General features: G+C 39.4%; 1 protein-coding gene across 4 annotated transcripts in view; it reads right to left on the bottom strand.

The window, feature by feature from the left end:
* Positions 1-24,522, bottom strand: part of SGMS2 (sphingomyelin synthase 2) — a 60,165-nt gene that overhangs the window by 34,502 nt on the left and 1,141 nt on the right. The window contains exons 2-3 of one of the 4 annotated variants that reach the window (XM_064417168.1): positions 22,706-22,765; positions 22,087-22,118 (exon numbers count right to left, since the gene is read on the bottom strand). The gene's annotated coding sequence lies outside the window, so the exon portion shown is untranslated. Of the gene's footprint in view, positions 1-5,903; positions 6,302-6,391; positions 6,485-10,093; positions 10,156-22,086; positions 22,119-22,705; positions 22,766-24,522 lie in introns of those variants that run through there. The other 3 variants (XM_064417169.1, XM_064417171.1, XM_064417170.1) reach the window with 3 other exon arrangements.

Genomic DNA, 24,522 nt, shown 5'->3' with positions numbered 1-24,522 from the left:
TTTTGGCCTCTAGAAGACCAAGATGGTATGCCAGAGGACAAGAGTGAACTCTTGTTGAGTGACACTCAAACTAATACGTAAAATCAAATGAAGACAAGCTCATGGTTCTGAGACTGGCATTGTAAGGAACTCTCACCTGGCATCCTTACAGATTAGTACAGTATTATGAAAACAGGAAAAACCACAAGCTTTGGTAGGACTTTTGTCAGGCTCCTAATACACAGGAACCAAAAATAACATGAGTTAACTTTTTAAGCTACAACATATCCATAGTTTCTATACTCCGGAAAAAGTTAAGTCACCAGAAAAAAAAAAAAATCAGCAGCTAAGAAGTAATCCAAATGAGGGTCATAAGAATTCCTATCTCTCAGTATTACAGAAGAAAATCCCACCAAAACAAAACAGGGCTTTCAGAATTTCAGCTCAAATGCTTTTGATTTTTTACTGAAATTGTAGCACAAATTTGAACCAGAATAACTGTCAGAAGATGAAACAGAATTCTACATGAAGTGTTGTTTTAGCACTGTTCAGACAGTAACACAGCATTACAGCTTTTAAGATGTCCTTTTTGAGCAACTGCAGTGATGGGAACACTTTGCTCCAATACAGCCTATGTTCAGTCTCAAATCAAGACACAGGCAGTAGGTATTCGGCATAAAGCGTCTACAGACAACAAGTGCAGTTTCCCATTTACAAAGCTGATGTGGGGAAGTAAAAAAAGAAATTAAAAAATAATCAAATAAACTGTAATTACTGTAGAAGCATACGAGAACTACCACCAAGCTACAGGATTGTATCATGCCCTCCAGATGAAAGACAGAATTAATGACTATGAGGCATGACCTTTTCTACTGCTGCTTCTCTTCAGCAAATTATGTCACCTAAATAAGGAGACTGCCTCATTATTTCTGATTTAGCAGTAGTCTGGAATATTAAATGAAGCATATAGAGTTGAATTCAGTTTTTGGAGAGGAAATAAGCATAACACAGCTGAAACTGGATTAAAAAAAAGTCTGGAGACACTGTCTCCTTATTTAGTTCTGCTCCACTAACCAACTGGCCAGCACTAGAGTGAACATAAGCAGGAACTTGGGTGTGTGCAAAAGTAAACATTTTGTCACTTATGTACATTTCACATGGCTGAAACTAACTGTGAGAAGTCATTCAGCACCCATCACACAACAGTTTAAGATCTTAGGAGGTTAAGCAGAATACACACTCTAAAAAGAGAAAGATTAGAAAATGCAAACATATTTCGACATTAAAAAAAACAAGTAGCGAGAGCAGGTGACTTCTTAATAAAGGACTTTTACAGACTCAAGAGTTCTAGTAAAGATTTTCTGGGGAGGTAGCATATACCAAAATACTTCTAATACATACTAATAATACTTCAAAAAATGGAAAACATTACCTTTTGCTTAGGGCTTTAAGCTAGGTCTTAAAAAATCCAAGAGGCCTGTTCTTTGAGGCTGGACAGATTTCTGCACTCTGATAGGATTAAAGACTCCCATTTATTTTAGAGTTAACTCAGATTAAAAAAAAAAAAAAAAAACAAACCAAAAACCCCAAAACAACCACATACAATCAAAACCAACCAACCAAAAAACCCAATTAAATTTGAGTTCTATTATTAGAGGCATGAACTATGATCATGGATGTTTTTTTGTTTTGTTTGATCATACATCTTTCTCTAAATTGACACTACAAACACAAACTCTAGTAACTTTTGATAGCTCAGAGTGACACTTTGCAATCAGAACTTGTATAAGACAGACATAAGATACTAATTAGACAGAACAAATGTACTAATGCTGGGCTTTTAAATTTATATGTGTTTAGTCCACATTAGTACTTAAAACTTCCCTCTGTGAATATTTAAGTTTACAGTAGCAGCAAGACTGACACACACCTAAGATATCAACAGGCAGTCCAGGCAAAAAGGCCTTCCCCAAAGGCAAGGAGGTTACAGAACTTCACATAGGCCATACTGGCTTATGACAACTAACAGGTAAACCTGCCTCTGAAGCATTTCACAAAGAACATGACCAATTGCCTGGGGACCCTTGAAAACCTGTGATCATAAACTGCTGCAGGCAGTTTATAAATTCTCAGATGGGGGGTTAGGAAAAAAACGCCTTAAATATAAATAGCTTCCTGGGGTTTATTGCTCACTTCTGTTGACTTCTTTTGTGATATCCATCTCTTCCACTACCAAAGTAACCCTACTGTAACTGAAGATACAGTTAATCATTATTTGTACCTTAAACATTCTTTCCAGTTTTAGCCATGATATGCTTACATCTTGTGTAAAAAACTGAATCCAACTCTCTAAATTCCATTTAAGATTTCAGATTACTGCTAAATCAGAAATAATCCAGAGGGAATTTATTTTAAATTTAGCCATTCTTAAGCAAACATATTCCTAAATGCTTTGCATCAGTTCAGCTTAAATCAACCAAATTAAGCTGATGCAACTTGTGAAAACATTCAGTGCTGTGCTCAAGAGACTCAGCATTTCCCCAAGAAAGAACAGATGTACAACCCTAATCTTAATTTGCATCAGTAACCACAGACACAACAACACTGCAAAGTTTAGTGCAGAGTTTACTGCATGGCACAGGATCCTAGTAAGATTCAGCCTGAGGACATTACTATATATAAAAGACTAAAGACTACAGAACAGAGCAGAAAGAGATGAACTCTAAAGGCCAGGAGAAAAGCTAGGAACAGGAAGAGATTGCAATGTGTAACTTCCAAGATCAGACTTTGGAACCCCCACAGTTCTACTAATATCAGCAACTTCATTTTTATATACAAACTTTATCAATAATAAGTGAGGTGTTCTTGAAATTTATACATGGCAGTTGAAAGTTAACTTCTAGCAGCTGGGGAGGGCAAGTGACATCTGATTTTTTTTCAGATACCTTCAAATAAACTGGACATTCTTCCATTCTAGAGTTACATATTGGAAAAACTATTTTTTCTGGGAAAAAAAAAAAAAGCAAGACGTGCTTTCTTGCTGTAAAATTCTCCTGTCAGAAAGAATGCAGTGAAGTTCTCCTGATGCAGTGAAGTTCTCCTGATTAATGATGCTCATTATTTTCTCTGATGATCTAAACCCAAACACTGTTTCATTAAGAACCATTTTATTTGAAATCATCACCTCAACAACCTCAGATACTCTGATAACTGTTTCTTCATCCATACAACAGACTAGACTCCAAGATTTTTAAATGCCATCAGGACCCACCTGACACACAGTAAAGCAAAGTTTTACTCAGCAACCACAAGCATGACCTCAAAGCACAGCAGTCCCCTTATTTTACAGATACTGCATACATGTTAGCTGGAGGGTAAGTACCACATTTTCCTAAAGCTGATTCACTTCTACTTTATATTTTGGTCCTATTAAAATTCCTATCAACAGCCACAGACTTCCAAAACCAATTATATTGGTAAGAAGTACTTAATTCTCTTTATCACCCATATCCCCACAAGATCTGTTCTGGGGGAAAGAAACAGTGATACCTGTTAGTGTTAACTTAAGCAAGCATCCTCATACAGGAGACACTTGTGGCTGTTAACGTTCTGGAGCCTCACTAGAACAGCTGGGTTTCAGGAGAGTTAAGAAATGCCCAGAATAGACTTTGTTTGAAACATAACACAGAGCTTTCTGTGTTATGTAAAACTTCCCCATTAGCAGCTCTGAAGTTCTTCAGCATCTGCTGGGACAGTGGTGCCTGGATGCCTGACATTCTTAGTGTGCACAGCATCTTTGGGGACAGTGGTGTCCATGGTACAAACAATTCTCCCAGCAGGGAGAGAGCTCTGAAGACAGTGGACCTAGTGTTACATTAATCTTCGCAGCATCTGTGCGGACCAGTGCAATACCACAGCCATACTAAATGATATGTCACAGCATCTGTATTGTCCACTTTCCACAAATGGTATCAAAAACTATCGTAGGCCAACAGCCCACCAAAATTAGGAAAAAAAATCCAAACAGAAGATGCATACAAATACCTCTGTCTTCAAAGACCACTTGCGTTCCACGAGATTTAAGTGTAATGAGCCATTTCTTCAAAAACCTTCTACATTTTCTGCTTCTTTAAAAGGCCACTCATTTTTTAAATCCATCACTTGTTTCAATACTTTGAAAAGTAGTGTATTGATTTTTAAGGATTAACAATCTTTATACCTTTAATATGCTATACTCCTACACTGAAAATAAATAACTCCAGGCTTCAGAATTAAAAATACCTAAGATCAAGTCTCTTATTCACCTCTTCCAGAGATAGGAAGGTACACGTATGAGCTGAGTTTTTTGCATTGATAAGGAAATCTTCAGTTTTTCACTATACTGAATCCCTGATAGAACACTTCTGATGCCTACTTGAAACATTAAGTTCTGAATTCATTTCTGTCTTACAATAGTACAACTAGAGCACACTTCTACAATGCAGAAAAACAGATGCTTATCAACGTGCCATCCATAGCTCAATATTTAAAATTCAGGAGTAAAGGCATTCTATATTGAGAGTGCCAACCCGTGACTTAAAAAAAATAATCTGTCTTTGCTCTCTTCAAGTTGTCATTTCTCTGTTGTGCAAGTTCACCTCAAGGACAGCACAGAAATCTACCTCATTAGCGGCTTTTATCACCTCACTATTGTTCTCCCCTTAGGTTTTCACCTAAAGTTTCTCCCGATCACCACTTGATTTCTCCAATACTCTAAGACTGACATACTACACAGGGTACACTGGAATATTTTTTCTGGAGGACACAGACAAGTATATGTTTTTCAGCAGAATATGATAATTTGTGTCTGATTTTGAACTAACAACCTAAAAAGAAAGAAATATGGAAGCAAGCACATTGACCTTTCTAGTATATTAAGCTCTAGAGTATTTAAGTTAGGGCAAAATAAGGAATAAAAGTTACTAGTTTCACAGCAAGAAAGTATTTAAGGCTATAGAGCCTCAAAAAACCTGCCTTGTCACATAATAATACATCTAAGCAACCACATCAAATATAATAAAAAAGTAAATTGATTTCGGACAAAGTATTTAATAAACGTGGTTTAAAGTGAAGCCTGCCAAACTCCTGTAAGGCCTGCTGTCTCAGATGAAGTACCATGCACCTGTTCAGTTTATGCTAATACTCCTACAGAACCATTCACTTGTATAATTGTGCATAAATTAATAGCTGTCAAGTGGTTTGAGGACAGATGTTTGATTTCCTAAGGTGTTCAAATGAAACAAAATAAAATGTTTAGAAATTGACTAAACTGAACAATAGATATTCTACATTGTATCCTAGTTTTGTTACTTTGCCAGAAGACTATGCATTAACCACTTTTCACAAGGATTTAAAGCTAAATTTGCACCAGAAACCATACAACATTAAAAGAAATGCAACCTGCCACTAAGTCAAAAGTTTAGTTCAGCAGCAGTTCAGGAAGTTTAACAGTTGCTTCAACACAGCAGACATGCAATAAGAAAAAAAAAAATCTATAACAAAAGACCTTTACAACACCCTTAAGAGCCTTATAATATTACTTTATCTTCCTTCCTGAGCTGAAATTGCACATTTTGAAGTCCCCTCCTGAGCAGCTAGTTATGTGGTACTGCTCTAAGAGGTATGTACACACTGCCCACACCAAAAGCACAGAATTTTACTCTCAAACTCGATATGTTCCACGTTGGCAAGTGAAATCAAAACAGCAGGTGCCCTCCTCAGCTAGAGGGGCCTCAAACTCTAGAAATGGAAGAGACCACAAGCGTGGGACTGCTCTTCCCAGTCTCTATCCAGCTGACAGCTGTAGGTCTTCTGTGAAAGAGGGTCTCCGAGTGGGCACCTGTGGTACGCCACGCTTTAATCCACCTATGCCGCTCCCAACTTACCTACTCAGCCGTGAAAGCAAAATCTCGCACTGCTGGCAGCTCCTCCTCCAAAGGCGGCTGGAAGTCGTTTTTGGAGCCTCAGGGCTCCTAGGTTTGGGCTCTGCAGGTCCTTATGGGCAGACACTCCCACCGGTGAGGCGGCAGCACGCAGAAGCAGCTAGAAAGTTTGCCACAATCTCTACCTTCCCCTGCAATCTGCTCCTCTCCCAGCCTCAGCCTCTTCTCCCTCCCGGCGAAAGGGACCGGCTTTAAGGGCGGCGGCGGAGACGGCGCTTCTCGCAGAGGTTCCCCGCCTCAGCAGTGCCGCAGCTGGAAGGGCTCTCCCGCGGGAGGGCGGCTCCGGCCGGGGGGCGCCGCGGGCAGCGCTCGTTCGGGGCTGCGGCCGCCGCCGTGTTTGCCGCGAGCCTCATGCTCGCCGCGGTGCTCCCTGACATCATTCATTCTGCTACGCGCACGCCCGCCCCCTCCATTTCCAAGCAGTGACTCACCCCGGCGCCGCCGCCGCCGCTGTCCGGGGCAGGGCCGGCCGGACCGGCCGGGCCTCTCGGAGCCCCCGCCCGCCGCGCAAGGTGCCGGCCCCGCCCGCCCGCGCGCGGCACCCCCCCGCCGGACGCGCGCCTCTGCGCGCGCGCGCCGCCCGCCGCCCCCTCCCGGCGGGGCCGCGCGCCCGCACCGCCCCGGCGCGCGCCTCTGGCGGGGCCGCGGCAGCCCCGGGCGGGCACGGCCCGGCCCCGAACCCCTGCCCCGCCCGGCCCGGCCGTGCCTGCCCCGCACGGCTCCCCCGGGACACCGCTCCGTCCCGCTAGCCCGCAAAAGGGGCGCCGGCACCTGCCCTGCCCACCCTGAAACGCCTGCTAGGGGAAGGGCACCGCCCGCCGCCAGCGCGGGGCAGGTGCCGGGGCCGCCCCCGCAGCCAGGCCACAGCCGAGCGCCGCCGCCCTCGCAGCGACGGGCTTCCCGCGTTTGCCGGGGGATTCGATTTCCCCAAATCTGCTCATGTGACAGATGACTGTCACTGAAAGCCCCTGCTTCTCAAGTGTTCCCCCCCCGCCTCTGGACTTGGCTTTCCTCGGGGTTTGGTTTGGCTTTTTTTTTTTTTTTTTTTTTTGCGGTGGTTTGGCTTTTTTTTTTTGTTTTCAAGAGTTCCCCCATCACTACGTAGCAGCCAGATTTTGTTGGGAGTTTTCCAGCGTAAGAAACACGTGATTGGCGGGGGAGGAAGGGAGGCAGGTGTCAGCTCATCCCCACCGAAACTCGCCGTGGCCGATACACACCTGTCCTGCCTCGGTCACCCGGCTGCAGCGCCGAGCGGGCACATGACAGAGCGGCGGCCCGGCACACAGCCCTGGCTCGGGGAAGGCACCTGACCCTCTGTTCGTCACCCCCCTGGAAAGCCCCCTTCACCCAGCTATTGGCTTTTCTGCTTGGGTTGCTCACACTTTGTTTTTTTCCACAAAAGCTTGGGGGAAGGGAAGAGAGAATCTGCTTGATTCCAGCACAGAGTGGAAAAATTTTCCGCACTCTCAGTTTTCTGTGGGACAGGGAAACTACTCTGGTCCAACAGTGACAGCCAGGGCACTGCTACAGACAGAATGCCAGGACTTCCAAGTTTTATCTCCTGCAGGCTTAATGCAAACAGACTCTTATAACTTGTTAAACAATTCAGCAAGGCTACTGCTGTTCCTGTTGCTAGGTGAATGAACACACACACCTGTAGTGCTGAACCAAAGAGGTCTGCTGGAGCCTCACAGCAATCCTTAATGCCATCTCTACTGTAATCCCCCCTCCCACCACCCCTCCAATTCTCCTAAGTAGGTAATGCTTCCTTTAAAATAAAATCTGTAGGGAAAAAAAGGTACCATGGGCAAGGCATTTGTTTTTAACTGATTACAGAGATATCTACATACGCCTTATTGCATACACAATCACATGCATGCCTTTGCAGAATTGTATCTACAGAGAGGACAATAACAGACAGTAACAGTTCAAGAGTAGAAACAGCAATGCAATTGGAAAAAAAAAGTATCTACAGGCAAAGCAAACTACAGCAAAGGCTAAACAGAGGCCTCCCCTAGTTTTCTTTAATTAAAAAGAGCCACTGAAGAAAGGTTAAAAGCAAAGACTGTAAATTTTACTGGCATTTTTCTAAATTATTTAGATAGATCAGTAAGCTGAAACACTGGCGTTACTCTTAAATAATATTCTCTGAAGCATTGCATTTGAGTAAGCAAAAAATAGCAGCTCATTTTCTTACTCCATTCAAGGCTACACTTCACACCCAACCCCACAAGCCCACCCATGCAGATGAGAGGCTGAAGAGTAGAGCTCAGGGGTGGATCTGTGATGAGCAGCTTCCAGGTTTTGAACTAATCTGGTAAGAACTGTTTGCAAGTCCTGCATAACAACAAATCTTCAAAAGCAAGCAGCAAATTTGTGAAGTCACAAAATTTACCAGAGGAAATAGCAGCACATCTCTTGACCTTTACTTTAAACTAAATTGACTTCAGAAGATTGTTTTCAGACAGGAATTAAGTGAGAGATAACAAGACTTACAAAATGATAACTTATTTTGAGGTAAAAGAAACCTTGCACACACAGAATTCCATGGGGAGACTCACAAGTCACATTCCCCTTCACCTCCCAGGGAGGCAGATGAGAGGGAGAGAATACAGAAACAGAGCTTTGAGGGGAAAAAAAAAATTACTGTTTCTTTCACTTGGAACAAACCCAGCATCTTTTTCATTACTGTTTACTTTTTCCCCCTTTCATGAGATCAGCAGGGATATTATTGGAAACAGTAATTCTATAAATGAACACAGCCAGCTTGTGCATTAAAATTCTGACTTTTCCAAAGAGACACTTGGGCAGTTTTCAGAAGTAGCTACCACCAGAATCCTGTTTAGTCCTACTGTGGGAGAACTGAAGCTGCAAGATCTGGTTTGTGGTGGGGGAAACCAAGAACCATACAGAAATTTCTAGTTCAAACTGACTTCACAGTTTATAGACAGAAAAAGTTGCAGTTGCCTTTTTTTTTTTGGTAGCCAAGCCATAGCAGAATTCTGTGCAGAAACTGATAGCCAAAAATTATGTACCTGTGCTCAGCCTTAGTTTCAGAACTAATTAACTGTATAAGTACATATGTACTTAGAAGCTCACATATATTTGTAGCCTTTACTGCAGCTATGTTAAGGGCAGATGAAAACCTATATATTTTATATTGAAGCATGCCATACACTCCAATAATTATCATCACTTATAATTCTTCCTTGTCTTTTTCCCAAGTAGCATATAAATCAGGGTAATCCTGCAAACTACTTCTAGTCAGGTCTAACGTTATATTCTGTACCTTGGCGCTCATGGCTGCCCTGTTATATCTGTGAAGGTGCTAGTTGATATTTCTACCTTAAAACAGATGGAGTAACTCTAGAATCATTTATTATTCCCACTCAATTATGAAAGAGTAAAACACACTAAAGCCCAATGTAAGTAGATTATACCATTAAGAGATTCTTCATCAGTATACACTTCCTAAATCCTTAAACACCCCCTAACAAAAATATGTTATACAGTTTTTTAATTAGATGCATTTCAGCCAGGGCATGAATTCTGGGTCTCCAGATTATAATTTTTGATCCATTCACTAGCTCAGTTTCATCATCAAGCGCTTTAGAACAAGGACAAAGCTTACCTTGTAAATTCACCATTAATGTCACTATTTTTTTGGCAACTGAACAAGTAGATGAAAAGATAAGCCCCAAAAGAAATCATAAGACAAGTTTTTCCATCACTCCTTCATAAGCACCAGTTCCAAAGTACACAGTCCTGCCCTACTACTGGAGAGGCTGGGGCCTTAAGAAACACGTTTATAAAACACCACAGCTGGCTCAAGCACAAGTTCAGCCACTTAGGTATCAAGCCTACCTTAACAGGTCAACCCCCAAAAAATAATTGGAAAAAAAAATTTAAAAAACAAAATTAAAAAAAAAAGCCACCAAACAAGGAAGACTACTAGTTACTATAAAGCACTAAGCTGTCAAGCCAAGCACTGCCATACTAAGCACACGAACATTGCTTTACCACCTTGCACGAAGAGCCCGCGAGCAAAGCACCGCAGTGTCGCTGCCTCAGCTCAGGGGAGCCCGCCGCAGTCCCCAGGAGGGACACCCGGGGAAAGCGCTGCCCGGCCTTACCTGCGGCCTCCTGCGCCGGCCCGGCGCTGCTGCCCGACTGCCGAGGCACGGCTGCCGCCCGCCCTTCCCGAGCTTTCAAAGGAGGCGGGAAGCGGCGCCAGGCCAATGGCAGCGGGAGCCGCCCGCCCGCAGGTGCCCGGCCGGGCTCGGCAGGAGCGGCCGCCGCCTCCAAGCGCGCTGCCAGCGGTGCCCAGCCTCGAGGCATCTCTGGAGCTGCTTCCTCCAGCCACTTTCTTTCGACTTCCCGAGACCGACAAATCCGTGATTATTGTCTCCCGTTTGCCTAACCTTGGTGATTTACACAGTTTACATTCCCCAAAAATTGCTGTATGAGCTGTTTTCATAACCAACAGCTAGGCAGAGATATTATGTTTTTAAAACTATTTTTTTTAAGGGCTTATGTGTTATTCAGAACGTTCCTGGATAGTTTCAGGGGGGAAAAAAAATGAAACTTTGTGGAATTATACTCCCTGCTAAACCTCATAAGGAGAAAAAACAGATTTAGACTACAGATTTTTTTTTAAACAAAGCAGTAAGTTAAAACAAACTTTTTACTTTTCCCTCACCATTTCACTTTCATAAGCAGAAAAAGCTGTACCTCAAATTTATCCTATTTTTTTTTCTTCCTTTGGATATATTGTGGGATCAGAGAATCATAAAATCATAGAATGGTTTTGGGTTGGAAGGGGACCTTGAATATCAAGGTCCAACACCCTGCTGTGGGCAGGGCCACCTTCCAATAGACCAGGTTGCTCAAAGCCCCATCCAGGGATGGGGCATCCACAACTTCCCTGGGCAACCTGTTCCAGTGCTTTACTACCCCCACAGGGAAGATGTTTTTTTTCCTAATATGATTAGGAATGGGACAGAAAGGGTAGGGGAGTGTGTGTTTTCTTGTTCGATTTTGGTAATTCTTTAAGTATTCAAACAATATGAAATCAGACACACCTTAAAAGCTGTGAAATAAAGAGATCTTGGTTCAGTGTTTTTCAACCAGTTTCCTTAAAAACTGAAGTGAAAATTGATTTTCTATCTAAAAATATGTGCATCCAAAATCTCCATCTCCAGCTTCAGAGAGCTTTCTGTACACAACAGTGGCATACAATAAATGCTTTTCTATGATGAAGCACGGCTTTGGCAAAAACAGGAAGAGTACAGGTACTTGACACTTGACAGAGGCTGTAGGGGGGAAATGGGAGATCAGAGAACAATGAAAATAAATTCTAATTTATCATCTCTATATTTGTGCAAGGTGATTCTAGGAAACTAGATGCAGATGACACCAAGTTGGGTGATGCTGCTGACACACCTGAAGGACAGGATACCAACCAGAAGGACCTAGACAGGCTCCGGAAGTGGGCCCATGGGAATCTCATGAGGTGCAACAAGGCCAAGAGCAAGGTGCTGCACCTGGGCTGAGGCAACCCCCAGCACCAGCACAGGCTAGAGGAGGAACAGATCAGAGCAGCCCTGCTGAGAAGGACTTGGGGTGCTGGTGGGTGACAGGATGGACGTGACCCAGCAATGTGCACTCACAGCCCAGAGAGCCAAACCTGTCCTGGGCTGCATCCAGAGCAGCGTGAGCAGCAGGGGAGGGAGGGGATTCTGCTCCTCTGCTCTGCTCTGCTCTGGTGAGACCCCACCTGCAGGGCTGCATCAGCTCTGGGGTGCCCAGCACAGGAAGGACATGGACCTGTTGAAGCAAGTCCAAAGAAGGCCACCAAGTCATCAGAGAAATTGAGCACATCTCCAGTGAAGAAAGGTTGAGAGAACTGGGATTTTTCAGCCTGGAAAAGAGAAGGCTTCAGGGTGACCTAATTGTTGCCTTCCAGTACTTGAAGAAAAGTTACAGAAAAGATGAGGCAAGATTATTTACAAGTGAATGTAGTGAAAGGACAAGGGTGAATAGGTTTAAATTGAAACAGAGTACATTTAGTTTAGATATTAGGAAAAAACATATTTATTGTAAGGTGGTGAAGCATTGGAACAGGCTGCCCAAGGAAGCTGTGGATGCCCAATCCCTGGAGGTGTTCAAGGCCAGGTTGGATGGGGCTCTGAGCAACCTGGTCTAATTAAAAGTGTCCCTGTCCACAGGGATGTTCAAGACCCCCCTACAAGCCAAACCATTCTGTGATTCTATGAAGCTGCATCAAGCAGAAGTACGGGAAATATTCTCAGTCTCCTTCGGAAAAGAGGTAACACTTTTGGCAACAACTAGAAGATCATAAGAATGATGCTAGGCAGCTAAAAAGGCTTATTAAAGCTTTTCTGTAACATCATAAGGATTTCTGGATATGATATTAAATGCATGAAAAATAAGACAAGACTGCTGCGCTGTAACAATTGTCACTGACAAAGTCAACTGACAGGTGAATTAGCCCATTTTCTTTGCTACTCAGCCTTACCTACTGTATCTTCCCTTCATCCTCCTGAACAGCTTTCCTCTCTAACTCCTGTGATCCCTCCTTTCCCATGTAACTTTTAATTTCTCACCATTGGGATTTATTTTTTTTTTTTGCAGCAGGCCTATATTCTGGAATAGAATAGTTGGGTAAACCTTTGACTACTAGACAACATCCTCTTCAACAAAAAGTTTATAGGGCTTTTCCCCAGGAATGCAAAACAGAAACCCATTAATTTTAATAGAAACTGAACAGTAGCTGAACAGATCAATAGAAGATCTCTATTTGTCTCTCTGTGTGTGCTTTTTCTATGATAGAGAATTTTATCTGATTCAGCTGGAAAAGGAGAAAAAAAAATAGAGGGAAAAGGAAATAAGACTGGAACATGAATGAGCAATACAAAACTGCTAAGACTTACCCCTGCCCATTGAAGCTTAGGAGCAATATAATTTTTGTACCATTATCTTACATTTGAGGATTCTATTAGTGTGAGGAAGATCTTTAAGCAAAAATTATTTTTAAACCTAAGCAGCTGACACAATTGCATGAGGGACAGGTGGCCTACTTTAAAAAGAAAAAAAGTGACTGCTGTTACCATCTGAATGTAAATTCAGTATGAAACACAGGGAGAGCTCTAACGTACCAGGGTAGTCTCCTGTCTAATCTTCTGTCCTGGCTCTGATAGCAGGCAATGCAAGAAGCTTCAGAGGGGCAATAGCAGTAGAAACTGGGAAAAGGACAGAGAGGTGTAAAGCATCCTTCTGTCCTAGCTGCTTATCCATTTACCCTTCCAAAGGAGAACAGAATCATTAAAGTTGGAAAAGACCTCTAAGATCATCAAGTCCAACCACCCACCCAGCACCACCACCATGTTCACCATTAAACCATGTCCTCAAGAAATACATCCACACATTTTTGGAACACTTCCAGGGATGGTGCCTCCACCACTTTCCTGGGGAGTCTATTTCAATGCTCTACAACCCTTTCCACGATTTTTTTTTTCTAATATCTAAGCTAAACCTCCTCTGGTGCAACTTGAGGACATTTCCTTTTGTTTCCTTTCTGCCAAGCATAACAGGAGATGCATTTTCTCCTTTTAAATAAAAAGACCAGCAACCAACAAGTAAATTTTAATGAAGTATGCACTTAGCACCAAAAGATTGCTGCTTTTGGTGCATTTTTCTTGTGAATAAGTTGTGATACTCCTCAATTATGTACAACCTTAATACAATCCCATGCCTATTTGTCTAAGTGTTCAAAAAAGTTTGAGAAAAAATACCAGAAGATGTACAAAATAGTGTCAAAAGAAATTTTGCTATTATTTTGCACTAGACTGTAGAATAAAGTTTGAAATAATGGCTAAAGACATTCTGACAGATATCCTTCAAGTGAATGAGTCATGAACCTCAAAGGTAAAGAAGAAAAAGACAGAACTGACTCATGTATCAATTCTGAATTTTAAATATGACATGCTTTTTTGGTATGCTGTGTATTAGCAGGGCCTTAACATGTCTTCTTTTTCACAGAACCAAAAGATAAATGAGTTGGGTAAAAATGCATATGTAGACTTTTGTTCCACTGTATTTGAGAGGTATTCAGAAGTAATTTGGTGCTTATTCTTACTTGGAAGCAAAATGCCCTTGTGTCACTTATTAAAGTTGTGGCCATGAGATTTAGCACAAAGGCCACAGTCAAGAAAATGTTGTTTAATGGATGATTTTTTTAGACTGAAAAGTGTAAGTCTTTCTGCCAGTTTCTATGTATCATCACCCAGATATGATTAGATGGTTTCTGAAAGCATGAAGCCAAGGGATCCGGGTATTGTTATGTCCTGCCAAATGTACATTACTGTTGTAAAAACATGTTCTAAAGTGTCTTTTCCTTTGATTCATGTTTTTAAATTGACTTGGAGGAGGATGCAGAAAGAACGAGTTATAATACAGGGAGAAAAGTTCTTCCTATCTGATAAGAAAAAGGCTGAAGCATCTTCTCAAGTGTCTAGCTTGAGAAGAGGGGCAGACCTCAGAACAGATGAGGAGGCTGATAGTTTTCCATGGAGTATTTCAATGGAAGACACAATAGCACAGTCTTGACTTAGGTGCTACAAGCTTATACATGGGCAGACCTCTGACATATCTTCATTGTTAAGAGTCTAGCTTCTTGTTCTGCTCTTATAAATAAATCACAAGGAGTTGTAAATATAGATGTCTCCAAATTTGCACACAGTGGGAAAGGCAGTAGAAAGTAAGATGGAAATGGAAGTATATTCAGCAATCTGATGTTGATGGAAATCTTGTACCTAGTATGAATATAATTGATACTGATTAATTATGCACCAAGCTGATTTAGCATTGTGCCAGTTCAGGGATAGGCATAAAAATCCACAGTGTAATAGGCTTTGAAGAAGGAACTATACTGAAATCAGAAATATGAGGATCCTGAGCTTCCTTTCAGAATAGGAAGAAAAGCAAAGCATGAATTATACTCTGACTGGAGAGTAGTATTTCTTTCTGATCAAATAACAATGAGAAAATGGTTGCAGCCACTGCCCTCACAATAACAATCCTAGTAAGTTACTGACCAAACATAATTAATGAAAAGAAGAAGCTTTTAAAATGTGTTTGCCTGAACCAAAAGCAGCCTTTGTCAATCACCTCATAGAAATAACTACAGGCAAGCATTTTCCTAGCCCATCAGGAAAACCTGCAGTACTTATTGTCTCTTCTAAGGCAAAAAACCCCAAAACCAACAAATCAACAAACCAAAACCAGGAAAAAACACTCTGCAAATATCCAGTATGCACTTTCACTCAAATATCTTATTTCTACTCTGCTTGATACTTGTGTTTTCTAAATATTATTTAATAACTTTATTCATTTCTTCAGAAAAATATTGAGGGAGTAGCTAATGAGAACACCAGAAAAATATTGCAAGAGAGAACTATGCCACAATAGGCAGTCATGGCTAAACATAGTACTGTGGTCACTGGGACTCCGACTAGTTATGACCTGTTTCTTTACCTTTCTTCTGGGGCCTGGGACACATGTCAACTGGGAATGGCACAAACCACAGCACTGGAAAAGTATTTTCACATCACCCAAGAGTTTTAAGTGGAGTCTATGTAATGATTCCTGAAGATTTCATGCTGCAGTGATTATACAAGTTGATTAAACATTGTATTTAGAGGTACTGAGATTTTTTTTATTCTCTGTTTAAAGCCTATTGCTACTTAATTTGATATGCCTTACTTTACATCTTAAGGCATTGTTATTTTGCTGTCATATGGAAACAAGTAGAAAGACAAACTAGAAACAGTCATATATGTATATATATATTCTTATTTGTGATTCTGACTCCTGTTATAGGCAGAAAGAGAGGGAAAAGAGATATTTAAATTAGGCACAGGCTACCTCCAGCAGCAAAAAATATTAAATCTGGGATGTAAGGTGGAATACAAGTGTCTTATGTTCCTTATATCTCTGGAATCATCTGGGGATTGACAGCCTTTGAACCAGAGAGCTCTTGGCTAAGAGCTGATCTGACTTACACTGGGCATCCTGGGAACAGAAGAACTGGAGCCCACCAGGGCCAGTGTCAATCACTTCTACTTCACTCTTTTCCTATACATCACAGCAGTCCACATGCTGATACTAACAGGTTTATGGTCATGCAGTCCTTTATGCAGCCATCAGCTCCTGGGATAATTTTTGTTTCCTGTGTTTTTGTCTTAAAACAGTTGTGTTATTTACTGGTAATTTGTACAATTACATTTTACATCTTATAATGGATTTGTGGCAATAACTTTTGTAGACAGTGAAGGTTTTATGCCACTATCCTTTAAAAAATGCCAGGCAGGCTAGGGCACAAAAGGGATGAATGCAAATACTGCTGACTGTGACTGCCCAATAAAGCTTGAAGGAAATATATTTGTTCTACTTAGCTAAATTTTCTTCCTCAAAGTTGAGCCAACACTCAGTTCAGACCAGACTGCCCAGAGCTTTGTCCAATTGGGTCTTGAAAACCCCTGAGACCTCACAGTCTCTCTGGGAAACCTGCTCCAATACATTTCCCTTGTATCTACCTGGAACTCCCTTTCTTGATTTCTGATTGCTGTTTCTCATTCTCTTTTCTTGTCCCTCTGTGGAGCCTGGCACCAGACTTTTGGTTGGTAACTTTCTCCTGAGCATTGGAAGGTTGCTCTAGGGGTTCACTAGGGCTTCTCTTCTGGCCAAGTTATTGTCTACTTTAACTGAATGTCTGCTAAATCTGTAAACTGTTTAGGGAGGTACTGGATAAAAAAATCCATGTAAATCCAGGAAGTTCTGCAGGTTACTGATAATATTCTTGAAATCTTACAAAATGCATATAAAATATTCAGAAATATTTTATGTACATAAAATTTTTAGGAGAAATCCATAATTTTAAAGAGAAATACAGAATTGTATTTTATTGCAGTCCTTAGCAACCAAGTAGGTGGTGGGTCAGCCAGCTCTTTGTTGATCTAGGAGGGAGTTTCCAAAACAAAATGGAAGAAAGCCCCATATATCTCCTTCTGTATTTTGGGATAATGTAAAAAGGTTGAGAACAACAATTTCTCTTCTGCAGGATTTAAAATGACTACTTAAATTTTCTTAATCAAGAATAGAAGCTGTAGTATGAGAATAATAGTTATAAATACTTCATTTTCACATTGACTGTTAGAATCCAAGGCAGTCATTAATGCACAAGCTCAGAGTCTTGAGGGATATACATTATGACTGCTTCTCCTCCGCCTAAATTTACTATAATTTTCCCTGTTCATTATTATTTTCATCATCCTCCTCTGCTATTCTTTCCCTATGCTCTGCTGATTTTTGAATGGCTGAGGTGCTTTGTGTATATTCTCGCTTTCATTCAAGGTTTGTATGACCTGCCTTCTTCACACAACTCTCAAAGTGACAAAAAGTTAAGATTTTGTTGAATAACAAACACTTAAGTCAGTAAAAAAAATGAAGATATGGTTCTTTTTTTACATATTGTAAAGGTGTCTTGTTTAAGTGTTAACCTAAGTCTCGCATCACTTTAACATTTTCAATCTTTCTTCAAATATTGATATGTAATGGACATTCAGTTGATTTTTCTAATAATTTCTTACCAGCTATAAAATATTCAGATTTCTTATCTTTAGGCATCCAGGCTTTTGTAGAAAGGAAAGTATGTATGATTTTCCTGGTTACTAGATAAAAATGGGATTGTACAACGGGATTCTTCAAAAATGGGATTCTTCAACGTTCAGCTGCATATCAAAAAGAGGATGAGGTTTTCTGACTGCAGCTCAATTATCTATATACCACAAGCAAACATTACACTATTTTTTATCAGTAGGAAATCTAGTGCATCTAGAATAAATAAATCTTGAAAATTTGAAAAAAGCTCAGAATGAAAACACATTGGGATAGGAGGAGTGTCTGTGTGTGTGCTTGCACTGTGGGACAGATCACGCCTCTGGTATTTGGAGTATGAGAAGAAACTTCAGAATCACAAAGTGCTGGAGTAATCCTTTTAACATAACTATATTATCATATTATTCCAAGAATATTAGAGCAGGAAAGAAGGCCACAGAAGCGCACAGTGTTATGCTAAACATTTTTAGCCTACCAAAAAACTAAAATCCCAAACTTCATAGAAGATAAGGAGCACTGCAAATCTAGTATTTGTCTCAGGATTTTCAAATACAGGACTGGAATTCTATTTCTAGGTCTGCTTTGCAATGTCTGGCAAGTTGCTTCTAATTATAGTTTATATATATTTTCACTGGTTTTTGACAGCCCAGTTACCAGGGAGGGCCCTTTGACCAGCTTCCTCTATTAAAGATTTAGATGGGTTGTGATTGCATTTTGAAACTCTCAAATAAGTTTCTACATATTTTTTTGGGGGGACCCATCCCCTAATTTTTCTTCCCATTGATCTGTCCATTTTTAAAAATACTTTTGAAATGTCACCTAAAAGTGAAGATCTGGAAAAAATGACTGTATGCCTGTACTTGTATTTCTGACTAGGAGGACAAAGTTTATATAAACTTTATATAAAGTTTTTTGACTTCCCAGGCTATTTCATAAGTATATACTAAAGAGGTTGGTTGTTCTTTTAATATACAATTGCTTGTATTGTAAGCTAACATTAGCTCAGCTAAGACATGGGCCATAGCATCCTAAGCCCTAATGGATGGACACTTGTAATTAGTTGCAATCATTACAGCTTTTACAAAACCCCTTCTCAGTTACAGAAATTAACTGTTATACAGGAAAATGCAGGAACCTCTATGTTTCAACAGTATCTCCTGTATGGTTTATAAACAAATAAATAAAAATTTAAAAACCACCTTGACATCCCTTATACCAAATACAAGCATCAATAACAGCAATGGAAAAAAAAACATGGATTAAAATAATGTTTCTTTCCATCTGAAAACTTGTATTGTACAGCAGTTGTGGCTATTTCCTAAAATTACATTAACAGCAGCACTGAAAAAACAGAGATTCACCTTGCTAATGACCTCTGTTTTTGGCAAGATAATAAGTACGAGAAACAGAGGAGATCATTCTTACCATAAACAGGAAAAGAGGCTTTATAACAGCAGCATTTGCTAGCACCTCTAAAATTAACTCTGGGTCAAGCTTTCCATGAGAAATGCTTTTTTTAGAATTAATACAGAGCAGCTCAGCTACAGACACATCAGAGAATATATTTTAAATCAGTCAGTCTGGAAAACGGGTTTTAAAATAGTACACATGGAAACAAAAACATGAATTTGTATGGAATATCCATTTTCTCTTATAAATTTTCTGGTCTAAGGTGTTTCCATATTTCCCTGCGATTGAAACGTAAGGTAATTTAGGCCACAGAGTTCTCTTTAAATCATAGCAGAGGTTAGAAGGCATCTCTGGAGGTCATGCAATCCAACCCATTGTCAAAGCTGGGCTATATTTATGCAGTCAAATATTTATTTTCTCTGAACTTTAAAACGTTTTAAAAAAAGTATATTTCATGCTATTTTTGGAACAAGGCAAATGTTTACTATGATATTATTTTGTAGTGATGGGTGGTAATCTGCACATACATGTTCTAGAAAATGGTTGTGAGGTTTCAGAGTAAAAAACATGAATCTATCCTAATCTATCCTAAGATGTTGCTGTTAACAGCAACTAACCACGTACATTGTTTTCTGCCCATTTTTAAAGATCAATCAGTTAGATTCCAATCAGATATTAATGTCAATTAAATTTTCAGGTTAAATGCTAGGGCATCACTGTATTCTAGATTCTCCTGGATTCTGTTTGGGTGAGTTGCTTCAGTTATAAAACTTAAATCTCATATGTAGAACTTCAGATCCAAATAATTCTAGACAGAGCCATCTATCATCTTTCATATCAATATTAATTTTTGAAGTCTAATCATAGTATGAAGACTAATCTATGTACTTTGTAGAATTTGAATATTCACAGACAAAGGCCTTCCTATGCATTTTGCTGCCTGTTTGTAACCAAACAAACCATTTGAGCCAAATAAGTGTAGGCTGCCTAAATAGCTGCATTTCCTCATGTCCAGTTTTCTCTTGTGCATAAATACATAAAAGCAGAAATATGACGAAGTATGTATGAAACATCTTGCTACTCTCATTATGAAAATACAGTTTTTAATTATTAGCATATTTACAGAGACTTAAAATAGAAATAAAACCTGAAAAATGAATAGCCATTATTGTTCTTCCCTAAGCAGAGCATTGAATAGCAATTTATTTTCTTCTTGTATCTAACTCTGTAACTAGAAGCAAAATAAAAGAAAAAAAATCACTATTAACTATTTAATTAATGGATAGCTTGTATGATTTAAGGAACATATTCTGTATTGAATTGGTACATATGTTTGGAATTTGTTCTGCAAAAGGAACACTTATGGCATTTTGCATTAGCTGGCATATATAGCAGTGGGTATGTTTATATCTGAATTGATCTTTTGTGTGTCTTGTAAAAGACCTCTTTAAATTATTCATGTCTAAACCAAATTAGATTCTAGAAAAATACCTTTAGTGAAATCTATTTTAAGGGCTGTAGAATTGTGAGGTCAGCTGGCTTAGCTACAGTGATTTCTAACAATCACTGGGTTGCTAGTAGTATCTCAGTCACCATGTAAAAACCACCCTCAGCCACTGAACATAAAGGCAGTGGTGCAAAGTAAGTTTAGATGAGAGGCCCCAGAAGGCAGCTTAATGGTCTATCCCTTTATCTCAGAAGTACTAGCTGTTACTTCAGGGCAGGAAACAAAACCATGTGGACAATAAATGACCAGTCCTAAAGCCTTGAGATTAACACCCATCAACAAATTGTCATGTCTATTCCCCTGAATAGGGGCTTCACTATAAAGCAACTTAATTAAATTATTCACGTTTACAATTCTTTAAAGAAATGGAATCAGGCTTTCAGTGGGCACTCTGAAACAGTACTGGCCCAAGTCAACAGTCTTCTTGGGCTCCTCAGTTTAACAGTGCAGAAACAAAACCAAGTTTGTGGAGTGCTCATCTGAATGATAAAATCAATATGCAAAATAAATTGTTTATAGGGAACATATACATACAAGAAGTGGTAATATTATTTGAATACACTGATAATTGTTATCACTTACTCTATAATGACAGATATTTGAGTACTGGGGAGGGAAAATGCACTGACTGCTCAAGACTAGGAATAAGCATCTGTTAATCTCTCTTGACCAAGAGATTTCTACACAGATGCTCATAAAGATCTGGTAGAGTGTTAAATTTGTTTTTCTTTTAATGAGTGCTTCCAAGCCAATTGTGCAAGGCACTGAGCTGCCAGCAGGTATAACTATGCCATCTCCTTAGGCTGAGGTCATCCTGAGTGGCACATAAAATAGCTGAAGTAATGTAGCTGTTGTAGCACAAGAACTCTGTGCCAGCAAGTTGTCCAAATATTTACCTACCTTTACAAGCAGCTTTTACAGCTGACATGAACTGCTTGCTGCCATGGCTACACTGTTTCCAGTAGCTGAGCTAGTTCATTTGAATCTAGTTTGAGTTTCTCTTTAAAACTCTGCAGATATATCTCCATATCTCTACAAGGTTTGTGACCTTAGTTACCAATATGCAATTTGTTTCTGTTTACTTTCTACAGCATGTAAAACATTGGATTAGGATTAAGTTAAATATATCACAAATCTTACATATAAAACACTATTACTCTGAGACAATGGTTAACCTGTAAAACCAGCTGAATTTAAAGGTGTTTCTCAAGATGTCTTAACACCATTAACTTCTCAGGATTTAAATTTTTGCTGCAGAAAGTCTTTTAGTGTCTAGAACCTGCAAGCATAGTCTGTACTGTTCCCTTTTGTTGGTGTTTTTTTTTTTTTTTTTTTTTTTAACTTTCCTGTTATGTATTGTTCCAGATCTAACATACCCTCTCTAGTGCTATAACACAATACAATTCATGTTACTATTAATTAAAGCTGCACTGGTGAATGGATTAGATGCTGGACATTGAGAGTTTGATTTCTGTTCACTACTCTGTACCAAACCCAGCTGTTTTTACTCACCCTCCATTTTAGTGAAGCATGTCTGGAAAGACCTGCAAGGAGGGAAGAGATGAATAAAATTAATGTTAATTACTACAATACAAAGCTCCCCATTTTTCAGTTACTTCATAAACTCCTATGTAACTTGTAGACATTTATCAAGGTAAAAATAGATCAACCTTGTTCAAATTGTTATGGTTTATTATTTGACTTAAATGCCCTGTTGTAAACTTCCCTTGGATTGCCTGGTTCTACATATTCTTCACTATAAACTCCTAAATATTTATATATTAAATATTTGTTATTTATTGTTAAATATTTATATGTATACAGACAGACATTCATGCAGCTAACTTTTGAAGGATTAAAGCTGTGTTCCAAAATTGTTACTCTTCATATGAAAGAGATGTAGCCAAGTTGCAGACTATGAAATTCATCTTGTCTGGTCTGGCTTTCAAAAATGTTGGTATTTATTTACTGTAAGGCTTTCTCTACCCAATGCAAAAAGACTGAAATTAACACATGCCATTCAAAACCAGCTCAGGTAAATATTTTCTGTTCTCTTTCTTATAACTATAGCAGAAGAGCAGGCAACTAACCTGATATATTCCCAACCAAAGTTAAATGGGATGAAACTTACCCTATCAGACAGATCTGGGTTTTCTGAAGAACATGTCAAAAGTAGTTTATTTTCTTTGTCCTGAAAGAGGCAATGAGGTACAGCTTCAATTTAAAATAATCTGGCACTGAAATTAGTGAATAGTAGCAAACAGTCTCTCACTTTGAACTGAGCTTTATTTTCTCCTCACAGTGTGTAGCACACTCAATTTTTGGTATTGAGAGGGGACTCTTATGTTCTGATTGCTGTCAGTGGTGTTCTTCAATACAAAACATTTCTCTTGACTGTTTTTAAAGTGTTTCAGTGCACATAAATAATGTTTTGGCAGCACCAATTACCAAGTTTAGAAGTTTTTAGGTGGGGTCGGTATTTGGAGGAGTATTACATTCCAAAAAATACCTTCTTCAAGCATCTAATAAGGAACATTGAAAGACAAAAGGAAAGTATTATTCCTAAAGTCTTTCTCTGAGCTCTACAGAGGATCATCTTTGTTTCATCTTCATAGTTACATTTATTAAGGTACAAATATTCTCAATAATTTTAGATGGTGATCTGATATGCAGTATTAGCAGCATGCCACAATTCAATTAATTGAGTTTAATATATACACGGTATAGGGAGAGCCATACTATCGGAAAATTCTACTCTCTTCCTTGGCAACTGAGAGCTGAGAACTCCTGAAGGTATGATAAATCCTAGGGCACATTCACAAGGACCCACATTTATGCTCCTGAATAATCTCAGTAAATTATTTGAGTCATTGCAGTTGATTTAGTGGTTTAAACTGGTCTAGTATTACTCCCTTCTTTTCTAAAATTGCAGAAGAGACAATTTGTGTGCTCTTTGCTAGCTGCAACTTTCCATTGCAGAAACACTAAACTTCAGGTTAGCTTGCCTATAAATACCTCCTTTTTAAAAATACCATGGCATACGGGGATGTCTGCACGACATGTCTATCAATGCTGCCACATACCTATGCACATTGCACTAAGATTTTAGTCATTTTTAGATTCATAGTACAAATTTTGCCTGCAGAGACAAGAGAGTAACTGTCAGAACTGCTTGAAATGCAGCAACACAGCTTCTACTAGGAGAATTCATATAATACAGTAGAATTATTTGCACTAAGAATTCCTTTAAACCCATAGTAATCTTCTGATGGAAACATTTGAAATTTACTGTTAGTGCATTTCTGTTGACACAATGCTTCAAACAGGCATTACAAACTCAGTGTGGTTTCTTCTGTAATTAAAAATATTTTCATTTAATAGCTAAATATTTTTGTTCTTGTTCCAAGAACACACCACTGCAATCCAGTGTTTAAGCCAAACGTTTTCTTTTAGCTTTCCTCAAATACTTAGCAGCCAAGCTTCACATGAGTTCAGTGAATGCTAATCAAGCTTTCCATTATAAACCAAAAAGCTTTCTTATAAATGGAGCAAAGAAGAAAAGTTGTGTCACACAATAAATATCAAGTCCTCTCCTGCTGGAAAATGTTACCATTTGTATGAGAAATAAGCATCCTTCAGCCAGCACCTTGCTGAGACAATTCAGATTCATTAAGGGGTTTCCATTAACTTCAGTAGACCAAAGTATACTGGAAGAGGTCTGAGATTTAAGTCATGTTGAGGTAAATATGCTGATAATATTCTAAAGAGAAATCACAATGTAGGATGTTTATCTTAACCAAGAGTGCAACTTTGCTTATGTTGGGAACAACACAGAGAACTGCAAATGAGATACACTGTGGAAAAAAACAGATTAAAACACAGAGTAAGCAACCTGACAATTTCCTAACACAGCAACAACAGAAATCTGGTCTGCAAATATAATTCTAT

This window comes from Passer domesticus, chromosome 4 (assembly GCF_036417665.1).
Source record: "Passer domesticus isolate bPasDom1 chromosome 4, bPasDom1.hap1, whole genome shotgun sequence".
NCBI classification, from domain to species: domain Eukaryota; kingdom Metazoa; phylum Chordata; class Aves; order Passeriformes; family Passeridae; genus Passer; species Passer domesticus.
The sequence above is the reverse complement of the archived record's forward strand: the minus strand, read 5'-3'. Positions and strand labels throughout refer to the sequence as shown.